This window comes from Ochotona princeps, chromosome 25, assembly GCF_030435755.1.
Source record: "Ochotona princeps isolate mOchPri1 chromosome 25, mOchPri1.hap1, whole genome shotgun sequence".
Taxonomy (NCBI): domain Eukaryota; kingdom Metazoa; phylum Chordata; class Mammalia; order Lagomorpha; family Ochotonidae; genus Ochotona; species Ochotona princeps.
The window spans coordinates 30,313,814-30,332,336 of record NC_080856.1 but is presented as its reverse complement, the minus strand read 5'-3'; the positions used below and the strand labels follow the sequence as shown (position 1 = coordinate 30,332,336).

Sequence of the window (18,523 nt, the reverse complement as noted above, 5' to 3'; positions counted from 1 at the left end):
ACGACAGCTCAAGGCCTTGGGGCTCTGGCACCCACATGGAAGAGCCAGGTTGAATTTCTGCCTCCTAGCTTCCACTTAACCCAGTTTGGCTATTTTGGAATTTGAGATCTGTGTACTTGTGTTTATGTCTTTTATTTTTTTCTTTATCTTTGACATTCTTTACATAGTTAATTAGGGCAAAAAGGTTCAAGGGCTACAGGAAAGTGAGTAAGACTATTATTTCCACATTGTTTTTTTCCTGTATCTGGGGTAAAGGGGAGATAAAGGGAGAAGGCCCACCCAGTCTCCCACTCATCCCAAGTCGCTGATGTGGGACATGGTCCGTGGGTCTTGCTCAAGTGGATTTTTTTTCTTTTTAAAAAAAGATTCACTTATTTTTATTGGAAAGGTGGATATACAGAGAAGAGGAGAGACAGAGAGGAAGATCTTCCATCTGTTGGTTCACTCCCCAAGTGACCGCAATGATTGGAGCTGAGCCAAGCCGAAGCCAGGAGCAAGGAGCTCTTCCAGGTCTCCCACGCAGGTGCAGGGTCCCAAGGCTTTGGGCCATCCTTGACTGCTTTCCCAGGTCACAAGCAGGGAGCTGGATAGGAAGCAGGTCGACCATATGGGATCCCGGCATTCAAGGCGAGGACTTTAACCACTACGCTATCGTGCCGGGCCTGCTCAAGTGGTTTTGATAGTTCAACAGTTATGAATTGCTGCCAATCTCGTCATTCCAAGCATGATGAGGTCACTGAAGAATCCACTGATTGACAAAGTCCATCTTAGAGTCCCTGTTTGCCCTGTTAGGCCTTTTAAATAAAATGAAAATCAACTGTTAAAATTTAAAAACTTTATGTTGAGTTGGAAATAGGACTTTGCAAGTGCTACTGAAATAAAGCAGATTTTATCCTGACCAAAAAAAAAAAAAAAATTTAAAAACTTTGGAACTAAAAATGTCATCTAAAACTATTATAATAAAGATACTCATTAACAAACATCCCAACCTTTCTAGTACCACAAAAGAGCAAATAAAATTGATCAAAATTACATATACATATAAATGACAACATTAAAATAAACTAGTGTAACAGATCTGAGATCAAATGTAGAGATCATATCAATACCTTGACCTGCGTTTAACTCAGCTATTAAAAGAAGTGATACTCACATTATGTAAATAGACAAAACCTAATTCTATGCTATATATCAAAGGATGTACTTACACGAAGTGATTCATAAAGGTTACAAACAACCAAGTAGAACATTTTAAAACATAATGGAAAGATTTTTAAAAATGGAAATATTGAGTCACCATCTTGATATTCAGCAAGGCGGAATTCAGGTCAAAGAACACTCACTGAGACCTTACTTAAGGAAGTTAGATGATCTGAAGTCTGTGACCCTTATGAACAGCACTGATGACTACCACGCCTGCAGTGACTTGATGTTTGCAAAGCAGAAATGTGGAAAAGACAAAAAAAATCTACAGGAAAGTTTTTTTTCCCAAAAACAATAATATTTACGTGTCTATCTCAACTCACAGAGAGTTGGGCATGTGTACAGGTTAAGCTGTGACTTGGGATACCCGTATCTCATATCAAAGCCCCTGGGTGGAGTCCTTCCCAAGCCTCTACTTTCTTTTTTTTTTTTTTTAAGATTTATTTATTTATTTTATTATTATTATTTTTAAAGATTTATTATTATTGGAAAGCCGGATATACAGAGAGGAGAAGAGACAGGAAGATCTTCCATCTGATGTTTCACTCCCCAAGTGAGCCGCAATGGGTCGGTGCGCGCCAATCCGATGCCGGGAACCTGGAACCTCTTCCGGGTCTCCCACGCGGGTGCAGAGTCCCAGCACTCTGGAGGCCATCCTCGACTACTTTCCCAGGCCACAAGCAGGGAGCTGGATGGGAAGTGGAGCTGCTGGGATTAGAACCGGCGCCCATATGGGATCCCGGGGCTCGTTCAAGGCGAGGACTTTAGCCGCTAGGCCACGCCACCTGGCCCGCCTCTACTTTCATTGCAGCTTTTCGCTAACATGTCTGGGAAATAGTAGATGAGAGCTAAGTACTAAGTCCCTCCCACTCGTTTGGCAGACCTAGACTGCGGCCGGCATTTGGGGAATGCACGTATCTGTGTGAATGGCAACAGAGAATGGTTCAAGTCCTTGGGATGCTGCACCCATGTGGGAGACCCAGAAGACTCTCCTGGCTCCTGGCTTCAGACCAGCTAAGCTCTGGCCATCGTGGCCATTTGCAGAGTGAACCAACAGATGGAAGACCTCTGTCTCTCTATATATTCCCTCTCTCTCTCTCTCTGTAAAAATCTATCTTTCTAATAAATAGAAATCAATTTTTTTTAAATCCTAAGGGTAAATGTTATGCATAAACTGAGCTAACCCGCTCAGCTTGCTCCTTAGAAATCAGACTCAGTTCTCTCACCCACTGCCAGAGGAGGGCCCTTGGCTGTCAGCCTGCAAGTTCTTTTGCCTAAGCAGAAAAGGGCTTCACCCAAGGTCACATTCCTTTCCAGGGCAGCTCACCTCCAGGAGTGGATTAACATGTCCAGCAGGACAGCCTGACCGTCATTGCAGGCCAGGATCTCTAACAGGGTCCCTGTCCCAGAGGTCACCGCAGTCTTGCTGGGTCTTCTATTGAGACTGTACGACACACCTTGGCTTGTCTCTATTCCCGATCCTACTTCCTTTCACTACTTCAGGTCTGCCTCAGAGTCTCTGCTCCCAGGAAATTCAACCTGCGACAGACATATACAAAAGGCAGTGAGGTATCATTTCTCATCCATCACATTGGGCAAAGCTCCAAAAGCCTGCTCTGCTGGCAAGGTCAAAAGAAGGACTCCCATGTGCTGGTGGGAAATGGAGCAATGTCTTACAAAATGACATATGCTTTACCTTTGACCCAATAAAGCTGGGAACTTATTAGCAAAAATATGGAAAGATATATACAGAATGCTTTTATTGCAGCACAGTGTTGCAGTAACAACAAAAGACCGAAATCACATGTCAAACAATGGGAAAGAAGTCTATTTGTGTCCACACCAGAGAGTGCAGGGTGGCCTATGCAAAGAAACGTAGGCTATCTCTGTTCTCATGTGAACTGCTCTCCAGATATTACACGGGAAAAAATCAAGGCATAAAAATGTGTATGCAATGCTTTAGGGAAACTGCGTGTGTGCTTATACATAGCTGCTTATTTTAAAACATTGGAAAGACAAACAAAAACACTTGGATGGTTATTTGTGGGGGAGGAAGCACACCGGGCGGATGGAAGGTTGAGGAGGGAAGCCAGATTTCTTTGAAGTACCTTGCTTTTCAGAATTAACTTCAAAATTAAACTTTTTAAGCAAACCCTAACAATGAAAAGGGAAATTACACAAATGAGCCATAATTATGTAACATAACCACCCATGAAGGAATTATTCCAAACAACTTAAACACGATAATTTGACTATACATCCCGCATGGGATAGATTCTGAGGACAAAAATAACTTGAAAAACATCACAGACTGTTTCCAGTAATTAGATTGTTAGCTGTGCCTCAGACTGTTCCTCTGAGACTGTCGTGTGTGTGTTTGTGTGGGATAAAGCAAATGAACAGGATTTTCAGTGTGAGGAGAAAAGAAAGCTGTAAGGTCAATAGGGCTAAATTAACACTCAGACATTCTGAACTTGACTTAGCAATAGCAGCATGAACACAGGACGCTTTATCTAGAAAAAGTAACACATAGTTCCCAGCTGAGGCTGCTGAAAGGCCCAGACCAATCTGGTAGGAATGACAATCCCTGTCTATAAATACATTTCCCATTCGAAAGAATCAGGGCTTAGAGAAAGGGCTGTTTGCAAGACCAGGACAAGGAATGTGTAAAGTGACTGGGTCTGGAACATTCTGCCAGTTCATAAAACACAGGAGTTCATGCCACGGATTGTTTGACACACAGCAGGATGCAACAAGGACTTTGAGGAGGGTTGGATATCGATTACCAAGACTGTGGTCATTAATATCATCAGTGTGTGCCTAGATACAAACTCATTGGACAATACACAGGAAATACGTACAATATTTTGTGTACCTTTATACCTCAATAAAGATGTTTTGAAAAATGATTAGCAGGACCAAATAATCACCCATTCATATTAACCCTGAATGTAAACAGATTAAAATCACCAAATAAATGTCATAGATTAGTAAACCGAATTTAAAAAAAAACAAAACCCATCTATTTGTTGCCTACAGGAGACTTATCTCACCAACAAAGATAAGCGGAAACTATATATCATGGATTTTGACTTTTTATTTAGTTTCATCTCTTCAAAACATTTTCTTCTTCATTAAATTCTTTATTGATCATACAGTAACATCATTTTCTTCAAGAAGGCTCTTGATTTTCTTTTTCATTTCTGCAGTGACACATTAGTCATTCAGTAGCATGTTATTTAACTTCATGGCATTTTTAATTTCTTTTCTCCCTGCTGTTGATTTTGTTTTGTGGCTTTTCATTTAAGGGGATGTACACTAACTGTGTCATGGAGACTATCATAACCAGTAGTATGTTATTCAGCTTTATGGCATTGTAAATTTCTGTTTTACTTCCTGTTGTTGATTTTGTATTGTGGCTTTTCATTTAAGAAGCTGTATACTAACTGTGATGGAAACTATCATATATTCAGATGTAAGGATACAATGCAGTATGCATCTCTACTTCCAGATCAAAGATGGACTCCCAAAGAAGTTGTTAACTATAGGAGGCTGGACTCTGCCATTATCTATGCCCACGGTGACGAACATGTGTCTGTTTATGAAGAACTATAGTATAGTAATAATATAGGGAAACTCAGTGGGGGGCAGAAGGAAGGAACTTGGGAAGGGGGCAAGGGAAATCCCAGGGCCTATGGAACTGTATCATAAAATGATAATAATAATAATAAAAAGATTAGAATAAAAGAAAAGATTAGAGTCAAATCAAAATAACTCTGGAACCAGACTGAGTGGAAGCTGCCGCTGGTCAAAGATGGAAACATGAAACATCATTAAGGATAACAATTACACAGGATTGCAGCGCATCATTTGTTTTTTTCATTCCAGGAGTTTAGAATGCTGCTAGAGGAAACTCATTCTTTACTTTTGACTCATTTTTGGGTCACTTTTGATGTCGAGAAGCCATATTTTGAAAAGCTGACAAAGGGAAAGAAGTAAATGCTCCTGCCACCATGGTGGCAGGACAAGTCAGGGTGGATTCCAGTCTTGGGGCTGGGGGCGTACTGAACCACTCCGCAGGGAGGCAGCTGCGGGGAGTCAGCTGCGGGGAGGCGTCTCTGCTAAGTGGAATCCGACTAGGGGCTCAAGCCAAAACCACCCTGCATGGCGGTGGCTGAGCCCTTGGTTTTCTCCATGCCCGGAGCAAGGATCCCTCCGGTTTGTAACCAGAGGGCAATTCAGGAGCTGAACTAATCTAGCTCCGCCCTACCGCCATGGCAGCAGGACAAGTCAGGGTGGATTCCAATCTTGGGGTTGGGGACGAACTGAACCACTCCTCAGCGTGGCAGCTGCGGGGAGGCGTCTCTGCTAAGTGAAATTCACTATTCATTTCCACCTTGTCCTTCTACTTAATTTTAATTTTTATTATTATTTTGATACAGTTCCATAGGTTTTGGGTTTTCCCTAACCCCTCCCCCAAAATCCCCCCCCCATTTCCCCTATATTAATACAGTAGTATGGTTCTTCATAAACGGTCATAAGTCCATCATTGCAGGCATGGACAATGGCAGGGAGTCCAGCATCCTATTGTCGAGATATAGTTAACAGTTTCATTGTGAGTCCTCCCCTTAAATGAAAAGCCACAATACAAAATCGACAACAGAATGAAAAACAGAAATTTACAGTACAATGAACTTAAATGACATGCTACTGAATGATTAATACGTAATTCAAACAATGAAGAAGAATATCAAGAACCTTCTTGAAGAAATGGTATGACTTATGAGTCAGTGAAGAATTTAATGAGAAAAAAACTGTTTTGAAGAAATGAAAATAAAAACAGAAACATCAAAATCCATGAGATACAGTTGGTGTTGATCTTTGTTGTAATTTTCATTTTTTAAGTCCAAGGAATTTACAAATATGTGATTTTCTCAGCAAATGCACCATAATTGCTACAAAATAATTTTCATAACTTCTCATGTTAATGTGATACTAATACAAATAGAACAGGTACAGTATAGTTTGTCGATACAATCCAGTTAATCCAAACCATCCTTGCTTCTGGAATTTCTGGTAATTTTGTTTTTATTTGAAGATTAAGAAAAAGGAGTTACAGAGGGGACACGCTGCAGGTGATAGGGGAGCGTCCATCTGCAAGGCCCTGCCAACTGTCTGCAGCAGGGCCAGGCAAGGCTGAAGCTGGCAGCCAGAACCTTCCTCTGATCCAGTGTGGGTATTTGGGACCCAAGCACTTGAGCTTTAGAAGACAAAAATACACGTATTTTACTCTTCCAAAATATTCCTCTGGTTTTCAAGCAATCTTCTATAATAACCAGAATCACTCTGACCAGACCTGTAAAAATGTGTTAACTTATGGAGGAATTGGAAGTTTTATAATATTAAATTTCTAAGTGCAAACATTAAATCAGGTCTGTTATTTGTGTTCTTCAGCATGCTGCGTTTTATTCAAAATTTCTTTGACTTTGTTGGAAAATTTATTTCTGAATATCCTATGACTTTGTTGTAAACATAAGAACAGATTAAAAAAAAATAAACACTTTTCCTTCCATCCAATGCAGCTCACCCTCAAATGGCTGCAACAGCCAGAGCTGGACTGATCTGAAGCCAGGAGCCAAGGTCTCCTTCTGGGTCTCCCATATGGGTACAGGTCTCAAGAATTTGGTCCATCTCTCACTATTTTTCCAGCCTATATAAGCAGGGAGCTGAATGGGAAGTGGAGCAGACGGGACACCAACCTGTGTCCATACGGGATATCAGAACTGCTGAACGAGGCTTAGCCTGTCATGACCATCCTAACCCCTGCTGACATGTATTAAAACTATTTTTTCCTATTGATTAAAACAAGACAGACAAACACAAAAACAAACATGCAAGTTCTCTCTCACATGTAGGAATAAAAAATAATAAACAAACTGAACTAAGAACAGTGATTAATCGAAGCTGGGAAGGGTGAAAATGCAGAGGGTGTAAGAACAGCAGACACTGTAACACTGTCACATAGAAATAGCAGATCCTGCTGTTCACAGTACAGTGAGGCGACTTTTAGTCTCAACAACCTATCATATATGGTGGCAAGATCTGGAAGAGTTCAGTCGGTTTGCTGCAAACACAAAAACAGGAAGAGGAAATGGCTGATACAAGCAGTTTACCTTGTGTATGTGTATTGAAGTATTACCCTGTGCCTTAAAAAGGGGATATACTCCAACAGGTTTTTTTTAAAAGATTTATTTATTTATTTATTGGAAAGACAGATATGCAGAGAAGAGGAGAGACAGAGAGGCAGATCTTCCATCTGCTGGTTCACTCCCCAAGTGGCCCTAATGGCCTCAGATGAGCTGATCTGAAGCGAGAAGCCAAAAACTTCTTCTGGGTCTCCCACACTGGTGCAGGGCACCAAGGCTTTGGGCCATCCTCGACTACTTTCCCAGATCACAAGCAGGGAGCTGGATGGGAAGCGGAGCTGCCAGGATTAGAACCGGTGGCCATATGGGATCCTGGCGTGTTCAAGGCGAGGACTTCAGTCCCTAGCCCACACCACTGGGTCCAAGAAATTCTTGTTTTAAAATCATTTTATGTATCCTAATAGCTTTTATTTGACTTTCTAAATGATTTTATTAGAGAGGGGAGTGAGAGAGAAAGATAGCACTCCCACATGCTTATTCACTTTCCAAATGTTTGTGTCAATCAGGGCTGGGCCAGTCTGCAGCCAGGAACCCAAACTAGATCCCACATGTATCATTCAGAGCATCACCTGATACTGCCAGGGGCCTTCATTAGCAGGTGGCTGGTATGGCGAGCAGAGCTAGCACTCAAACCTCAAACTCAGTACTCTGATGGGGATAAGGGTGTTCCAAGAGGCAACTTAACCACCATATCAAACATATCCATGCATCAACTGTACCTAAAATTTTACTTTTATATTTTTTAAAATATCATATTTAAAACATTGAACATTTAGTTTCATGCAGCCTGAATATTTAAGAAGTTTTAATCAGGCTACAATTTGAGCAACCTTTTAAAATTTTTTTTCATATATTTTTAGCCATTAATTTCTGTTATACATGTGTAAAATGGCATCTTACTTAGTAACAATTTGAAATGAAAATATTCTTTTTTTTTTTGAAGTGGTAAATGCTCTTTATTAATGCAAAAAACTCAACTAGGTATCTGAGATTGTAGCACAGGTCTGAAATTTGAAATAACCTCTCCTTGTCCTCTCCAGCCAGCCTGCCAGGCCTCCAGAGCAGCCGGCTTGAACAAGGAAGGACCCAGTGTACACGACTTCCCTTCCCCATCAGGGCTTCAGGCTTGCCTCTTCTGTAAACAAACAATGTATACATTGGTGATGTATGTAACTTCTGTTTTTCAACTTAAAGTTTGACCTTCTTCCCAATGAATGTAGTGTGGCTCAAGCTTCTTGAAACTCAAAGAAGGTAGTGGATATCTACAAACCATGGCATGAGCTTCTGAAGAAACAAAAGCAGTAGAGTTTTTTGATCCATATAACCAATATGTAATGATCTAATCAGAATAATCAGCATTTCTGACGACTTGACTATCATTTCTGCATGTCAACATTTTCATATTCTTCTGTAGTTAGAGCAAAGTACATAAAAGCTGTGGTGGTTTTAATCCTATCTTTCTAATTGCAAAAGCAGTTCTCTTCACAGATCACAATCACTGATCTTTCTATTCCAAGCAGGAAAATATTCTTTTTAAAAAAGATTTATTTATTTTTATTGGAAAGGCAAATTATACACAGAGAATGAGAGACAGAAAGATCCTCCATCTACCATGTCACTTCCCATGTGGCTGCAATGGCCAGAGCTGAGCTGATCTGAATTTCCTCCAGGTCTCCCACATAGATGCGGGTCCCAAGGCTTTGGGCCATTCTCCACTGCCTTCTCAGGACACCAACAAGGAGCTGCATGGGAAGTGAGGCAGCTGGGACATGAACTGGCATCATATAGGCTCCCACAATGCAAGGTGAGGCTTTAGCCATTGAACCCTCATGCTGGGCTCGGAATACATTCTTGAAAACTTTCAGCTCTAATATAATCAGACACCTAGTGACAGTTACATTCTGTGTTTATTTCCCTCGGATGGTTGTTTCAAGTTGTTTTAAGTTACCATAGACCAAATGCCTGATAAGTAGTCTTCAAATGGTCCATAAGAGAAAAACAAAAATTTAGGAACCCTCACTTATTTCCATTCTGATTTTCCCCTTTTGGCTTCCATACCAAGGACCTTCACCTGTTGCATAAACTAAGAAAAAAAGGAAAATCTACAGTGTGATGATATATTATTAGCTTCACATCCACTGAGATTTTGTGGTCAGATGCATCAAACTTCACACTCAATTATTTTTCCTTGAAGCCATGAATCTCTTATCTACACTTGAGTATGTCTCAGAAAATTTTAGCATTACAGGATTATACACAATTATTTTAGTTTTAAATAAATTTTTAAAGGCATTGCAATTTGCTGAATTAAAAAATATTTAAATAACATACCACAGAATCAATCCCTGTTCCTGTATTTTAAATGCTCTACCAATGCCTTGCTGTATTCTATACAATTTTGTTGACATACCCTGTATACAAATCAGAAAACCGTATGAGCTCACTTCTTCTTCCTCTGAATATTTCACGTAGCCTCATTAGAACTGTACACACAATACAGCTAGTATGGAGATACCTTCATCACTTGGTAGCACTGACTTTCTGTGCTTCATTGAGGACAGAGAGTTTTCTTGGTTGGTAGAAATAGGAAAATTCAAGATGACAGAAAGATATCCAAGCGTATGTCTGTGTATCCTTGGAAGGTATATGATCCTCATAAACCAAGTTATCTAATGATTTTATAAAGGCATTCAAGAAATCCTTCCCTTTCCAAATACCTTCCTTAGTACACCTTTGACTTCTTTGTTCCATAGACTATAGATCAAGGGATTGAGCATGGGATTAAAGAGGCTGTGGAAGAGGAACAGGTATTTCTTCTGGTCTTTTCGATTCCCATATAGTGGCCCAACAAGCATAATAATGGCTGTGCCATAACAGAGTCCAACTACACAAAGGTGGGAGGAACAGGTGGAAAAGGCTTTCTGGCGCCCCTCACTGGACTGGATCTTTAGGATGGCACATAGAATATGAATGTAAGATACCACAATTGAAGAGAAAGGTCCCACCAGCACAGAAACTGCCCCAGTCAAAACCATGATCTCATTCATGTGAATATCTGCACAGGCAAGTTTGAGAAGAGCTACTATTTCACAGAAAAAGTGATTGATCTTCTGAGGTCCACAGAAAGGCAATGGCAGAAGTAACACCAGATGCACAGGGCCAAGAAGAGTCCTAGTATCCACGAAGTCATGGCCAGTGTGACGCACAGTGTCCAGCTCATGATGGCAGAATACCGCAGTGGGTGGCAGATGGTCACATACCAGTCATAGGACATCACCACTAGTAGGAGACATTCAGTGTGAGCAAATGTCAAAAAGAGGGAAGTCTGTGTTATGCAGCCAGCAAAGGAAATGGGCTTGGCTGGCTTCAGGAGCTTCACTAGCATCAGGGACACTGTGTTGCAGGCATAGACGATGTCGACCACGGCCAAGTGAGAGGAAGAAATACATGGGGCTGTGCAACCTGGAGTCCAGCCAGATGAGTCCCAGAATGACTCCATTCCCCAGCAGGGTAAGGGTGTAGAACAGCAGGAAGATCCCAAAGAGGAACCCCTGAGTCTTTGGGCCCAGGGGAAACCCCAGCAGGATGAACTCTGTGACGGATGTCTGATTTTCAGCCATTATCCTGTGAAAGACACATGGTTTTCTCACCTCATCTGAATGTCTGGGTCAAGGGTTTAAACTCGGTGCAACTGTGTGTCACACTATTCCATGGTGATATTAAAAATGGTCATTATAAAGTGTGTAAAATGTTGGAATTATTTAAAATTATGGAAATGAAATGTCATTTATTCTATATGTTTGATGTCTCAGGTTACTAAATAAATGCAGTGTTTTACCAATGAAATGGAAAGAAACTGTGTCACCTATGACAGATTAAATGCTAACATTATACTACCACATGTAGCAAATTTCACTTCTTCCAAGCCAAATTTCACCACAACTCAAACTTTGCTAGCTATAAATTGCCTTCTTAGCAGTGGACAATTTCGTCAGTTAGTGACACTCCTATTGGACTTCCGCCCCATGTATTCTTGCCTTGCAATACGCGTGAGTTCATGGTGAGAATGTGTGCTAAGGTCTGCTGAGTGAAGGATGGAAAAAGGGAAGAAGATCCTGTCAGTGGTTATCAGGTTATGTCACAATTCAATGTGCGAGTTATCCGTAAGATTTGTAATCTTTGCTGATGGTAGAATCTTGAGGTAAGATCATGACAATTAGCCATAACTTTGTCTGGATTGAAACGGAAGTATTTTTTTCTTGACTTTTGTATCACAGCTGTTCTGCTCTATCAGTGTCATTGTATAATCAGAATATAGGTATTTATTATCCACTTGTTCTCTTTGTTGTTATACCCAGTTTTCTACAGAAAGGGTCTGAAAAAAGTTCAAGAAAACATGAACTTTTTAAAACACCTTGTCTCTTTCTTTTTGTTTATTTTTATTAGACAGATTTATAGAGAAGAGAGATGGAGTGAAAGATCTTACATTTGTTGGTTCACTCCCTGAATGGCCACAACAGATGGAGCTGAGCTGATCTGAAACCAGGGACCAGGAGCTTCCTCCGGGTCTCCCATGTGGGAGCAGGTTCCCAAGACCTGTGACCATCCTTTGCTGCTTTTCCAGGCAAGAAGGGAGCTGGATGGGAAGTGAAGCAGGGGAAAATGAGCCAGTTCGCACCTGGGATTCTGGCACTTGCAAGAGGAGGATTAGCCAGTTGAGCCATTGTACATGCCCTCATATTTTTTTCTCTCAAAAATATTTGCTATTTGTACAACTTTGAGAGGTGTTGCAAAAATTTCACTGTTTTTCCCTGTCATTAGCCATAATCTTTCTCTTTTATTCGTGTTTGGAACACATCAGCTTCACTCCTCCAAATCTTCATGCAGTGCATAATTATGTATTATATATTGGGTATCAGACCACCATGAACTGTAGCCACCCACTGTGCTGCGGAACCCCAGAACCTGTTATCTCTCTATGGATGTGTTTTCATACCCTTTGTACATCTTCCTTCATCCCCTTTCCTTCCCAGCCTGCAGGAATAGCTAACCCAAGTTCACTTCAAAAATGTTTAATTTACCGTATGAGGATTAGGAACATCTTGTTTTAAATGCATTTTTTTTTCACAAGCCTAAAGCATTTTCCAACTTGGAAATTTCTCTCTCCCTCCACCATATTCTACAATAGGAAATATCTAACTGTTACATAAACACATATTTGTGGGCCAGCACAACGGCTCAACTGGTTAATCATTTAACTCCAAGCACTGGCATCCACTATAGGCACTGATTTGTGTTCCGGTTGCTCTGTTTCCCATCTAGTTCCCTGCTATGTCCTGGGAAAGTAGTGAAGAACGCCCCAAAGCCATGGGACCTTGCATTTATGTGGGAGACCCAGCAGAAACTCCTGGCTCCTGGCTTTGAATCAGCTCATCTCCGCCCATTGTGGTCATTTGGGGAGTGAACCAGCGGATTGAAGCTCTTTCTCTTTGTGTCTCCCTCTCTCCGTAAATCTGCTTTTCCAATAAAAATAAGTGAATATTTTGAAAAGTAACACATATTTGATACATTAAAATGTTTACTCTTTGTTCAATTCCCTGCAATTTTCTATTTTATCCTGTTCTATTTTATTCTAAATCAGTAGTAAAAATGCTGATTGATGTGTGATAGCCCATAATCTAAAATATATCAATGTATATCCAAGGTTAGAGCTTGTTTAACTGCAGATTCATACAATCTATCAGTTTTTATATCTTCATTATGATGCAGAAATAATGATTATTAATTATGGTGAATCTCTAGTTTTTTCCTAGCTTATCAAACTTGATAAAGTCCTTCCAAGCAAAGTATGTGCTGGAAGACTTGAATAATTGTAATTTTAAACCATTGCTTCTGCTTTGTTGCCTGTTTTACTCTACAAAATTCTTCACTCCAAAAACCATCTGCAACTCGTGCATGGCAGAAAAATACATATTTGAGTTGCTATCCGTGACTTCCTTATGAAAATTTTATAATGAGTTACTCTTTCAAAGCTTTCATAAAGTGAATCTTCAGGGGAGATATCAACATTCATGATAAAAATTACTGACAAATGATATTTCTTTGTCAAAGAATAAACTAACAGAATCACTTCCTTCAAAATCAGTGCTTTCCATAGGAATGAACTCTATGTCAGTGCTACTTAGAGTGGGATTCCTGAAATCATATGAGGAGTTGATCTAGAAGAATCCTAAGGTGATTTCCCACTGAAGAACCCAGGGGACTGCAATGTGTGTTTAGCAGCTTTGCAGTGTCACGGGGAGTGAAATGAGCAGTGCTCAGGCGCACAATAATAGAGAAGGACAGAGAGTATCACCTCAGCCTCTTCCTATCTCCAAGAAACTAAAACAGAAAATACAAAACCAACATGTGCTACCCAGCACATTCTGTTCTGCCAAATGTGTGTTCATTACACTTGATGCTTGTTGGTGCTTATAAATTTCTGGGATTGATAAAACTGTTCAAAGGGCTCATGAATAGAATGATTCTCATGTCTCAGAAAAGGGTATTTCATGTTCAAAACTAAAGCCATCCAGACATGGCTTTGATATTTTTTTAATATCCTTTTGTAAACATGTGCTCATTGCGTGGGGGATTAGGAATATTACTTTATGAGATCCCTGTTGAATCTTATTGAGACAATAGAAACTTCTGAACTAAATCCTGCAAACGGCTCTTAATCCTACAATTCAACACCAAAAAAGCATCAAGGTACGTGAGCCATAGTAGGTGTATCTAAGAGGAATGTTAACTTTAAATGATCCTGAAAACCAGTCTTCAAATCAACAGCTTACCATTAAAATATCTACATTCTACACAGTGATTTTTCATTACCATCTACTGGAAATTGCATGTTGAGTAAAGACTGATTATGACAAGAAACTTACCAGTGGCTTCCAAATAAATAGGAAAAATGGATATGAGTTGGGTGAAGTTTCACAAATGAGTAAAGATCATCTGTAACTTAGTGCTGAAACTCTTTTCTTGGTAAATTCTTGGAAGAAAAATGGCAGTGGAGGCTGGACTTCGTTTTTTTCCTCTGCTTGGCTCAGGCGCTTCTCAGGATGCCTTAAAGGTCTGGCATAGACAGAAGGGAGAATTCAATCACACACCCCTCTCTAGTTGCTCCCTGTACTGGAGAACAGACTTTCCCTGTTCTCATCTTGGGTTTTCCCTGGAGGGACATACATGGAAAGAGCCTCCAGCTGGTGATTTCTTCACTCCTTATTGGGATCATGATCAGAGATTTAAGAAGCAATAGACTGTTCCATAACCCCTTCATGAATTAGTTTCCACATATTCAGATTGACAATAGTTGTAAGAACTCCAAAATTTCCCCACCTATTAACCTTTAGAGATTATTCTTTAGGGCAGGTGGAGCTCAACTATTATTCTTACCCGCTTAGTGTTGCCTGAGTTTATGTTGTACTTGACACGAATATGTGTCCCATATACTTTTGAAACTTGAATCTCCATAAAGAATGCATCATAAAGTCAGCTCAAGTACCAAGAGCTATAGAAATTATAGGAGTACATTAACAAGTCAGGAGGTGGGTCAGCTATCACCAAGCGGCTTGTTCAATCCTATTTAGGATTTAGGATTTAACTGGAGTAAAACAATAAGGACATATTCTCACCAGAAAACAATTTCTGCTCTTTAATTTTCTTTTTTTTTTTTTTAAAGATTTTATTATTATTGGAAAGCCGGATATACAGAGAGGAGGAGAGACAGAGAGGAAGATCTTCTATCCGATGGTTCACTCCCCAAGTGAGCCGCAACGGGCCGGTGCGCACCGATCCGATGCCAGGAGCCAGGAACCTCTTCCGGGTCTCCCACGTGGGTGCAGGGTCCCAATGCATTGGGCCGTCCTCGACTGCTTTCCCAGGCCACAAGCAGGGAGGTGGATGGGAAGTGGAGCTGCCGGGATTAGAACCGGCACCCACATGGGATCCCGGGGCATTCAAGGCGAGGACTTTAGCTGCTAGGCCATGCCGCTGGGCCCTGCTCTTTAATTTTCTAGTGCGTTTGAGCCCAAGGGGACAAGGAGGATGGACCCCTTAGAGGTCTTCCTAAGATCCCCTTAGGCATGTGACTACAAATATTTTCTCATCTTCCTAAAAAGAACTGACACTGCTTCGCTTTTGTTTTTAATTTCACGGGCTACAACTGAGATAATCTGATGATGATTTTGCGCATTTTTTCTTTTATTGCACTACCTAAATCTATTTTATGTACAAAGGAGGCTAAGTGTAATTTCCCAAGGTTATTTCAGTTTGGCTAACAACCAGCTGAGAAGTAAATGTTGCTAATTTTTCACCCTGAGAAAGCTCACTGACTGTTAGCCTGAAATGGGCTTTTTCTTATTGTAGCTACTCAGTAGGACACTTGCTGGTGTTTGGGCTGTACCATCATGTACTGGAGAGATGCTGTCTAACCCTGCTGATGTTCAAGGGCATGATGTCTTCACAGGAACCATCCTTCATCCTACACACTGTTCATGCTCCAAGTTATTCAACATAAAAATTCATTGGCTATATTTCCTTCTTTTTGTGTCTAATTTTAAAAGAATATGAGACTCCCATTCATTTCTCCCAATATTTTACCTACATTGTTGTCTTATTTGATATTTAGCTTTTTGCTGCTTTACTGAAATGATTGTTTTTATGTCCAGCTTTGAGACTTTTACAAAAAATTATGTTTCTTCTGTACATTTGCATTTCTGGTGTCAATAGCATCCTCGCTTTATAGAAGAAATCGGATAGGTGTCCTGCTTGTTGTAAAAAGTTTTTATATAACATAAGGTTAGCTATTATTTGAAGACTAATAATTAATAACCTCTAAAAGTACATGTTTATGGGCCAGCAGCATAAGACTTTCACTTCTGTGGGGGTGTAGTAGCTTAAGTCCCAGCAATTCCAGGATTCAACATGGCTGCTGGTTTGAGCTGGACGCCCCATTTTGCAGGGATCCAGCTCCTGCAAGTGGATCTGGAAAGCAGTGAAATATTGTCCAAGTCCTTGGACCCTGCACCAGAATATATCATCAATGAAAAACAGCAACAACAAAACAACAGCAAAAGAACCCAACCAACCATTTAGGAAACTCAATAGATAGGACAGAAAAGAAGAAACACAAATGACCTACAAATGTATGAAAAATACTCAAAATCACTCGCCAGAAGAGACACACACATCATATCCACAGTGAGCTACGTCATTCCTGTTCTAATGGCCATTTTCCAGAGGACAGACCATAGCCACGTGGTGAGGATGTGAAGAAACGGTGAGTCTTCCACACTGTTGGTGGGAATGTGAACTAGTGACCTTGCTGTGGGAAAGAGCTTGGAGAGTTCAGTGGAAAAACAAGCTGGAAAGAAACTTCCCAGATGCTCCAGCAATCCCACTACTGTGTTTATAGACAAAAAAACATGAACTCTCTACCAGAGAGATGCCTGTGCCACCGTGTCTACAGCAGCACTTTTCATAATAGCCAAGATACAAATCAATGAAGGCGCTCCTCATCACATGAATGAATGAGGAATTTCTTTTGACATCATTTATATCTTCCATGTATATCAAATAGAAGCAACTGAAGGAAATCAAGCTGAGTGAAATAAGTTGGGCATAGAAAGACACATTCCACATGTTCTTTCTTGTACATGGGAGGTAAAAATTAAAATGAAGAACACATAAAAGCAAATACAAAAATGAGATAAATATCTATGTAGAATCATTGCTCATAACATAGCTTTGTAAACCCCTGTTCTGTATCTTTGTCAAACTAGTGGTTAAGAGTGATATAATACTAGACTGGTAATTTTTTATAAGAAAATGGAGAATACTGTATTTACTTTAGAAAGTTTTTCCATATAGATAAACACGCAGTTAAGATAACAGTAAACGTGCCCTATGGGGAGTGAGAGATACCGCTGGGGCAGCTAAGAGCTTTTGCATAATACTAGGTTCTCACTCTCCTCTTGCCCTAGTCTAGCCACGGGGTCTCCCTTCCTCACCCAGCCTGTCCTGGGCCTCACCCAGCCTGTCCTGGGCCTCGCCCAGACTGCCAAACTGAACCTAGGACCCCAGGGGGAGGGCAGTGCCCAGAAGGAAAGAGGCAGGTGAGCATGGGAGGGAGGAAGAAGGAGGGAGAAACGAGAAAGCAAGAGAAAAGGGAGAGGAGAAAAAGCAGTATCCTATACAGGCAAGTTCTACGCATGTGTTACAAACTGGGAAAATGACCGATCAGTAACAAACATCATTCATAAACAACTCTGAAATAAAAATAAAAATCTTGTACGGTTATAACTATTCTTTTTCCCCATTTATAACCAGTACCCACACAGGCAGTGACAGAGTGGAAAGAAAAAGGTACCTCGGAAGAAAATGATTGTCTGCCGAAGAAAAACAGAAGATTGCATCGTGTTGGACTGATACTTGGATTTATAAACAGGAGAAAGAGAAAGAAAGGGAGAGAGAGCGACAAAAGGCATGAAACATTTGCTCTTTCCCTCTCAAAGAGTTCTTTCCTTTCTTTTTAAAACAAATTCATAACGAACGGAGTAGGCAAGTTTTGTCTTTTTTTTTTGTTTGTTTGTTTGTTTTTTTTTTTTTGTCTGTGTTACTGTGTCGTTTTGTCTGCCTTTTCACTGTGGCGGCGGTGGTTGGTTTTTGTATAGTCGACTCTTTAAACAGTTTTAAACTAGAGTGAATCTTTTCCCAGATACAAGTAAAAACATCATGCAAGTGGGGTGCAGGGTCCGTGGGAACTGAAAGGAGAGGCCGTGCTTGTCCCAGGAAGTAAACAATTGTCATCTCATTTCTTGTTTTCTGCCCGCAGCACCAGCCTCGGTGATGGTCTGTGGGCATCACGATAGATCGTGAAGATCGCGGCCGGGGTCGCTTGACGGTTTGTAGTTAATTCGTTACTTTTCTAGGCTCGTGTACGTAGTTTTTGGCCGGGGCGGGAGCGTGTGGACGTATGTGTGTGTGGTTGTGTATCCTGATTGCGGCTCCTTCTACAGAGGGATGGAGGAGGAGGAAGAGGAGGCGAGCAAGGAGGGGAGGGCCGCCTTGGT

General features: G+C 40.7%; 1 pseudogene; it reads right to left on the bottom strand.

Moving 5' to 3' along the window:
- Positions 1 to 10,099: 10,099 nt before the first annotated feature.
- On the bottom strand, positions 10,100 to 11,029 carry LOC101533230 (olfactory receptor 2A25-like; annotated as a pseudogene).
- Positions 11,030 to 18,523: the final 7,494 nt, after the last annotated feature.